The following is a 9,839-nucleotide window of genomic DNA, read 5'->3' on the forward strand; positions in this document are numbered from 1 at the left end:
CCCAATGTCCCATTCTTCCAAAAATATGCGCACACTGATCAGAATATCGTACGCTTTGAAACACATAACTGAAACCACACAGTTCCTTTCTAATCTTTATTCCGAGAACGCCACAGACGTTCATCTCAAGCCGGGCATGGAATATAAAAATGACATGTACAGTACATCCAAAACATGCATACAGCTTAGGATAGGGGTGGGCAGCTCCAGTCCTCAAGGGCCACCAACAAGTCAGGTTTTCCAAATATATCCCTGCTTCAGCACACGTGGCTCAATCAGTGGCTCAGTGGCTTCTAGTGCTTATCCTTCTTTTTCTTTCCTCCCTGTGAAGTATTTAGAAAAAAACGGAGGCGTTAGAAGGTGAGAGATGTCTCCGGCATAATATACTATGTGGAAAATAGGACACAAGATTAAATAGGACAGGGAACTTCTATTGGACAGAAAGTGACTGATCTCTGATAGTGGGTGAACAAAGGGGTAGTTGAAAGACCCGAAGAGCAACCACATTGCTAAGCAATTCTTCCCCTAGCTGGTAGCTTCTCCACCTTTGTGCATGTCCCCTCTTGGGAAGGTATATAAGGAAAGACCGCAGGGACATACACACAGAGTGATAAAGAAAGAAAGGGAGGAAAAAGACAAGGACAGAGAGCTAGTGACAAATATACATCAATAACCTAAGAGACATTATTAACCTAATCAATATATCCCACTAAGTAGAATCGTTATTCTTTGAAGTGGGATTTTGGGGTTGGCTTACACATTGAGAGCTAGAGTGACCTGCAATATATTGCTTTAGGTCGCAGGGGTTAAAGTAGTTAATTGGAAAGTGCCACCTGTCCTAAAATAAACATGCTACAGCAGCAATGCTGAATACTGTGCTCTACACCAGGGGTGGCCAATTCCAGTCATCAAGGGCCACCAATTGACTGATGGCCATCAATATCCTTAATACCTGACCTGTTGGTTGCCCTTGATGACTTGAGTTGGCAACTCCTGCTCTACACACTTACAGCTGCATACATGGTAGCCAAGCATGTGTTATAGTTAACCCAATGCGTTCATACTGCATGGCCCTGATTTACCTAACACGAAGAACTCCCCATTGCAAACAGGGCCGTTTAAGACCTTCGTAGGCCCTAGGCACTTTTAGTTCTAGAGGCCTGTGTGTCCGATATTTTTACTCATTTTTATGCTAATTTCATCGTTTGCTTGTTTCTTTCGATACTAGCGATATTTGGCATCGATACTTTTGTTTCGATATTTAAAGGTATCGATACTTCGAAGGCATTTTACATTAAAATTTGCTGTTTTCTCTTATTTTGTGATTTTTTTTGTTTAGGTATTTTTTCAAGTGAAATATTGTAGGCCCTAAAAGGTTCGTAGGCCCGAGGCACTGTGCCTAGTCGGCCTAATGTATAAAGCGGCCCTGATTGCGAATGGTCATTAGTGATCAACAGTGCCTACTGCACTTTATAACTCTGTGTTAAAGGACAGCAGAGACTGACACCAAAGAAAATGTACAGGTCTGGTAAGAGTCTGACAGCGAGGGCTAGAAACTCATTGCAATGCAACGTTGCAGTCAATTCTGGCAGCCAAGGTGATAGGTTACGATTTCTCTCTGAATCAAATACATCAAGTAGGCTATATATAAAGGTGCCAAGTATTACTTGGAATGACAATTGAGGAGGGAACAGGGAGAGCAGATACTTCTTACTCCGTTTCCTGTGTTTCTACCCAGAATTATCACTCTATCAATTGCCCTTCTAAGGTTCGGTCTCACACAGCCGGTCAAAAAAAAACCTTGGTATAAGGGACCTCGATATCCATTTTTATCGTGATCACGCCGTTAATTGTGAAATCCTCCAGTCATTTTGGAAAATAATTGATTTTACATTTTTTGGAGCGGCCTCCTAAAATTTCCACCTAAAGCAGAAAAGAGTGTTCCAATTAACCATTAATAATTGTGAAGAGAAGAAGGCGATGCACAGCTGTCCGGAACAAGAATCCAAAATGCAATCAATAAAAACTCGTGACTCTTTGACAATATACCCCGTCGGGTCCGAAACGCGTCAGCGCGCTATTGATATGTATTTCTCTGTTTTTCCACAATAAACCACCATTTTTTATTGATTGCATTTTGGGTTCTTGTACAAGGACAAGGACATCGCCTCCTTCTCTTCACATTTGTCTGCTGCATTTCGGCTAGAGCACGCTACCTGCAACGACCGATTCCAGGCTGGTTCCCTTTTCTCTGGCATCTGAACAGCTAAGTACTTGCTAATGTGGAGGTCCGGAGCCAGTGTGTGACCACAGGAGGAGTTAACAGGAGCTAACAGGTTGGGTGCTCTCCGGTCTCCCACCTCACTGTGGGGATTCCGTTTGGCTACTCATTCTGTTTTTCTCCTCCATATTCACCCCCTGCCTGGTTTCATTGTCCACGCTATTATGTGGGGCTCCGTGGGATTATGATATAGCCTCACTGGTTGTGTTCATGGACATTGTTTCTGCCTTTAGCTCTTGAGCGCTGGTTACGGGGGTTAAACCCCTTTCTCTACATTAACATTAATAATTGGTTAGTCAATATAGACAAAGTTTCAAACTGACTTTTGGATTATATTACGGTAACCATAGTGCATGTGGCACTATGCAGTCAGAAAACCCGCCACTATTGTACATGTTCAGTTTTAGAAAGGTCAAACATGTTCATCTGGGGACATCAACTGCTGCTTTGAGTGACCTTCAAAGCCTATGATGTTGACAGATATATGGCGCCATAATTCCCACTGTGGTTGAGTGGGGAGGAGGTGTAAGGCTTTGGAAGTAATATGCACAGAGGAATCAGTATGTATATATAAGTCTCTGTGTCATTGATATGACAGAAAGCTATAATGCTGGAAGTAGCGCGGTCTTACATCAGAGTCGCTGTCAGAGCTGGAACTGCTGCTTGACTTATCGCCTTCCTGGGAAAGAAGAACAGGTTTAAAGATCAACTTACATTGTAGTTACATACCAGATCACCCATCTGTTACATTGTACAGCACAAGCACATTATTGATACAAGCTATTCATCATACCACTTACTATGTGCACCATATTATGCTGCATAGCAAACATCTACTCCTCCATATAGCACATGCATATTCCAACCATGTTATACCACGTAGCAACTGCTATAATAACACAGCAATGCATATTGCAAACATGTTATAATAAGACAACAATGTACATTGCACCCATGTTATAATAACACAGCCACGTGCATATTGTCCCCATGTTATACTAACACAGCCACATGCATATTGCACCCATGCTATAATAACACAGCCACATGCATTTTGCACCCATGCTATAATAACACCGCCACATGCATATTGCACCCATGTTATAATAACACCGCCACATGCATATTGCACCCATGTTATAATAACACAGCCACATGCATATTGCACCCATGTTATAATAACACCACCACATGCATATTGCACCCATGTTACACTAACACAGCCACATGCATATTGCACCCATGTTATAATAACACAGCCACATGCATATTGCACCCATGTTATAATAACACAGCTACATGCATATTGCACCCATGTTATAATAACACCGCCACATGCATATTGCACCCATGTTATAAAAACACAGCCACATGCATATTGCACCCATGTTATAATAACACAGCCACATGCATATTGCACCCATGCTATAATAATACAGCCACATGCATATTGCACCCATGTTATAATAACACCGCCACATGCATATTGCACCCATGTTATAATAACACTGTCACATGCATATTGCACCCATGTTATAATAACACAGCCACATGCACATTGCACCCATGTTATAATAACACAGCCACATGCATATTGCACCCATGTTATAATAACACAGCCACATGCACATTGCACCCATGTTATAATAACACAGCCACATGCATATTGCACCCATGTTATAATAACACAGCCACATGCATATTGCACCCATGCTACAGTATAATAATACAGCCACATGCATATTGTACCCATGTTATACTAACACAGCCACATGCATATTGCACCCATGTTATAATAACACTGTCACATGCATATTGCACCCATGTTATAATAACACAGCCACATGCCCATTGCACCCATGTTATAATAACACAGCCACATGCATATTGCACCCATGTTATAATAACACAGCCACATGCATATTGCACCCATGCTATAATAATACAGCCACATGCATATTGCACTCATGTTATAATAACACAGCCACATGCATATTGCCCCTATGTTATAATAATACAGCCACATGCATATTGCACCCATGTTATAATAACACAGCCACATGCATTTTGCACCCATGTTATAATAACACCACCACATGCATATTGCACCCATGTTATAATACAGCCACATGCATATTGCACCCATGTTATAATAATACAGCCACATGCATATTGCACCCATGCTATAATAATACAGTCCATGGGTATTACACATACATTATAGAAACACAGTGCAATCCTATTTTAAGTGTAACAGGAATAACACACAGTACATTAGACCAATAATTAAACACTGCTGTATTACACCTGGTAATAATTACATTTTTTTTTAGAAATATGTTCCCTTTTACTTCTGCATTAGTAACTACTGAACAGACTCAGATAGTGTGACACACGTGTATGTGCCAACTACCAGTCAGTGTGACACAGGTGTGTGTGCCAACTACCAGTCAGTGTGACACTGGTGTACAGTATGTGCTAACTACCAGTCAGTGTAACACAGGTGTATATGCTAACTACCAGTCAGTGTAACAAAGGTGTATGTGCTAACTACCAGTCAGTGTGACACAGGTGTATGTGTCAACTACCGGTCAGCGTGACACAGGTGTATGTGCTAACTACCAGTCCACGTGACACAGGTATATGTGCTAACTACCAGTCCACGTGACACAGGTGTATGTGCTAACTACCAGTCAATGTGACACAGGTGTATGTGCTAACTACCAGTAAGCATGACACAGATGTATGCGCTAACTACCAGTCAGTGTGAGACAGGTGTATGTGCTAACTACCAGTCAGTGTGAGACAAGTGTATGTGCTAACTACCAGTCAGTGTGAAACAGGTGTATGTGCTAACTACCAGTCAGTGTGAGACAGGTGTATGTGCTAACTACCAGTCAGTGTGAGACAGATGTATGTACTAACTACCAGTCAGTGTGAGACAGGTGTATGTGCTAACTACCAGTCAGTGTGACACAGGTGTATGTGCTAACTACCAGTCAGTGTGAGACAGGTGTATGTGCTAACTACCAGTCAGTGTGAGACAGGTGTATGTGCTAACTACCAGTCAGTGTGAGACAGGTGTATGTGCTAACTACCAGTCAGTGTGAGACAGGTGTATGTGCTAACTACCAGTCAATGTGAGACAGGTGTATGTGCTAACTACCAGTCAGTGTGAGATAGGTGTATGTGCTAACTACCAGTCAGTGTGAGACAGGTGTATGTGCTAACTACCAGTCAGTGTGAGACAGGTGTATGTGCTAACTACCAGTCAGTGTGAGACAGGTGTATGTGCTAACTACCAGTCAGTGTGAGACAAGTGTATGTGCTAACTACCAGTCAGTGTGAGATAGGTGTATGTGCTAACTACAAGTAAGCGTGACACAGGTGTATGTGCTAACTACCAGTCAATGTGACACAGGTGTATGTGCTAACTACCAGTAAGCGTGACACAGGTGTATGTGCTAACTACCAGTCAGTGTGAGACAGGTATATGTGCTAACTACCAGTCAGTGTGAGACAGGTGTATGTACTAACTACCAGTCAACGGTTAAGGAAAATGTCTCTCAAAAACCCTTACCTTTTTCTGCTTTTTCTTTTTGTCCTTCTTGTCTTTTTTTCCCTCACACTTCTTCTCTGAGTCCTTGTCCTTATCTTTATCTTTATCCTTATCATCGTCCTTTCCAAACCCTACAATTATTCAACAGAAGCGGGTGAGCAACCACTTAACCAAATATTCAAACATGATATATATATATATATATATATAGATATATATATATATATATAGATATATACACATGTTTGTGTGTGAATATATATATACACACACTTTTCTGCACCATTTCCACTCAAGTTCTTATTGAAATAAATTCAAATCTTGTTCTCTTTTACATGCTTTTGGAGGTTTCCTAAATGATATAGGCCCATATACTGTATATGAGGCTGTGCTATACAATAAGATGCCTTCCAGCACCATTCACTAAAAGGTCTGTACGGTGACTTCTGGCACCAGGAGCTGGCTTATGTAATAAAACCGCCTACTAAATATGGGCCTTAATTCAATAGTATTTACTCTTTCCATGTGGTCCTCAATGAGACAGAGAAACAATGTACAATCAAGCCATATTGGAGAGGTAGCCCCTAAGTGCTGTGATGGATGTGGTTGTTGCAGACGCTGCAGGATAAGTCAGAGTGGTAGAGTCACATGTCCCCAGCAGACAGCAGATTATCAGTACACATGAAGAAACCAATAAGAATCCAAAAGATCTATTCGGAACTCTCGTATTAATCCATAAAAGAATTTCCCCACATAGCACCTAGGACATTGGTGGGCAATACGACCTTTAGCAGCTTCACCTGAAGCCCCCAACCGCTGGCCACCCTAGCAGTCTGCTCTCCTTCTATCTCCTGTGCAGAGGTAGTGAAGAAGTTGCTGGTGGAGATCATAGCTTCACTCCACTCCCTGAGTTGCCTAATAACCATGCTCATTACTAGTTCCCAGTGTAAGGAGAAGAGTGGAGCAGTATTCATCAGTGTGCCGGCATTAAGCTGCTGCCTGGAGAGGGTGGGGAGATGCTCCGACCCACGAGTGCTACTTCACTTCTGCCTGTGCACCTATACATATATATTATATAGGTAATGTGCAGCCCTTTTGAGGGCTTAAGGGATGCACGTGTCGCCCTTGAGGTATATCATGTTGCCTAACACTGACCTAGGGCCATTAAGATCCTAAGCATTAATCGCCATATATCTTATTCGCTAGGATTTTTACTTAATTATCATCAGGGGCAACAAGACAAGCAATAAAGCTTCCTTTTTAAAAACCCTGCTGTAAAATGTCACCTTTCAAAAACTATTTAAAATACTTACACGTGACTAATTTTATTCATAAAAAAAGGGAAAATTGCCAAGATTTCAGCCAATAAACCACTGGAGTCTAAACACTTGTCAACTCTACTTACATTTCTTAACTGCTGACATGTTCTTTTTTTTTCGGTTTAGTTCACACCTGGAAAGAGAAAGTTAAGACGATGGACTCAGGATCTGCAGCCTGCGTATTCCAGCTTTGGGATTTGGGAGGTGGACAAAGCTACTAAATTGCCTCTCTCATAGAATCATCATTTACTGCAGGGCACGACAATATGAAGTTATCACGAGACAATTCCTCAGTCATGGAGGTCTATGCCTTAGATAACAAGCATGGCATATATCTACTGGCAATGACATATACACAAACACCATGCAAGCCCATGATGGGATAGAGAAAATAATGTTTGCAGAATTTGGAATAAACAAAATCTGGAAAGTGGATGGACCGAAATAAAGGCAGAATGGAGTAGAGATACAGACTGAAAAATTAGAGCATTTAAGGAAGAAAGATTTACAACAAAAAAGTATATATATATATATGTGTGTGTATGTATGTGTATATATATTTATATATAGATAGATAGAATACAAAACAATTAGAAGTAGGAGAGAGAAGCTGATGTTACCTGTGTGCCAAGTCTGGAAAGATCTGGTAAGGACTGCAGCTCTTGTTTTGTATTGTAAATCTCTTGGTCCCTCCCTGGTTAGTACATCCTCAGCAGCTCAGATTGCACAAGGTACTTGTGCATGGCCAGTGAAGCTGAGGCTGGGCGGAGGCGGCGCAGACAGCCAACCCCCACCAGAACAGGTAGAACCGGCAGATTAGCCTTTACTGAAACTTTTGCATTTTAGTTTGCCAGAACTTGCATCTACTCGTCGTGGGTGTTAGGTCGTTGGAATTGATTTGAAAGCTTTTGCAGAAACCCGGCTGCAGTAAGCTTACATTTAGGTCCACCTTAACTAAGCAGTGCTACTCCGTAAGACAAAGTCCAGCACTGCTAAGGGGCCTTCGGGGCACTGGAAGATGTCTTACGGAGCAGCACTACTTGGTATGTATGGCCCTACATGGCACATCCCCTTGAATGGTGTTTTATGGAATAACACCTCGGGGAACAGGGAGATAAAGTGATTTGCCTCAAGCTATAAGATCATGAGATAGGCTCCCCCACTTCTAAGACCAGTATGTCATTCCTTGTAGCCTAATCTCTTTAATAATAAGACGGTTTGCAACCTGCTGTATAAACCGAGAGGTTGCTAAAGGAAACACTTATTTTTCCACAAGAAGCAAGTGAATGTTTTACTTTAAAGGGGATTTAATCTTTCTAAGGAAGTTGATTACATTGGTAAATTGTCTAAACAATCTTTTGGGACCATTGTGGAACTGAACCATTAGTAGAGCACAGTACAGAACCGTTTGTGTATACATTACCAAAGTCTGTAACGGTTTAAATTCATAATTGAGTACGTGTTTTCCTATAAGTGAGCGCTGCAAGTTTCTGCCTTAAGAGTTTCATACCAGAGCCTAATTCAAATATTTAGACAATATGCAAATGTATACTCTATGAGGAACCTCAGCATTTTAATAAAGCCTTTTTCACACAGTTTGGACATACAAGAAGTGCTTTCAGAATACAGGAACCTGCATATCCAAGCGAAAAGGGCTCTTTCCACATGGATATGCACATCTTACAACTAGTAGAATATCGCTCCCCCAAGAGTATAACCATGGACTCCTTAGCAGTTCTTGATCTGTACCACTTCTGCATGCCCCATACACCCATCCATTCTTTATACAATTTTGAGTATATTGTGTTCACTTTCATTCCCACTTCAGATAGTCTTGGGGACAGAGGTAGATGCTTAAATCAGGTTTATTCCTAGCATACATACCAATAACAATGATACCGGTAGATAGAGAAAAAGACACATTTGTGAGTTGGTAGTAAAAACATAGCTAACCAACAGCATGGGGTCCTACTTTTCTAGAGCAGGTGCAGCAAAGCAGGAAGATGTTGGCAGCACTGATTATGGGAGCCCCTGCTGCAAAATATGTCTTTGCAGGCATTGGAAAGTGATTCTGGGAACATGTAAAGAGCTGGTGCATCAATGATGGTGTTTTATTTTGCCAACATGATCTGTGTGGTCACTTCTTCAACCATACGTTCACCCCTTCTCTCCAGCAGGATCAATACAACTCCTTTCTTCCATGCACCAAAGATGGGAAGAGTTCTGAGAGTTGCTGGTGCTGCTAGTGACCAAGCACACATGTTCCTGTATCTACATGCAATGTTTGACAGAATTCTGGGATGGGGTGTGTGTGCGTGTGTTAATGGCATGCAAGCTCCTGGCTACTCACTCCTACACCGTGTTGTGCAACTCCTGATTTCCAGTATATGATGCTACTCTTGGGGAGCAGTAGTTCTACCCCCTATATTTACTGTGGTTTTATATAACTAGACCTTCACATTTTTAGATCACTAAAAAAAACTCTGAGAGTTAATTTCTATGTCTTCATCTTTATGAGAATGTTTTCCCTAAAATTTAAGTCAATGGGAGTTTTAAAGATGGCCGCTCCTTTGAGCAATAAAATGCATTTACAGTTTCCAAGTTATCGTGTGTGTTATGGACCTTTTGCTTTCTAATTTAAAAGACACAGCTAAACAGTAAACAAGGTTGACACCAAGGA

The 9,839-nt window shown here is 41.4% G+C and overlaps 1 long non-coding RNA gene across 1 annotated transcript; it reads right to left on the reverse strand.

Annotated features, from left to right (window-relative positions):
- Nucleotides 1-82: 82 nt before the first annotated feature.
- Nucleotides 83-7,895, reverse strand: LOC142495968 (uncharacterized). The gene is made up of 5 exons (XR_012801874.1): nt 7,780-7,895; nt 7,246-7,292; nt 5,862-5,971; nt 2,913-2,960; nt 83-323 (listed from the first exon to the last, which is right to left on the reverse strand). It is a non-coding gene; the product is annotated as an uncharacterized LOC142495968 (long non-coding RNA).
- Nucleotides 7,896-9,839: the final 1,944 nt, after the last annotated feature.

This window comes from Ascaphus truei, chromosome 5, assembly GCF_040206685.1.
Source record: "Ascaphus truei isolate aAscTru1 chromosome 5, aAscTru1.hap1, whole genome shotgun sequence".
NCBI lineage: Eukaryota > Metazoa > Chordata > Amphibia > Anura > Ascaphidae > Ascaphus > Ascaphus truei.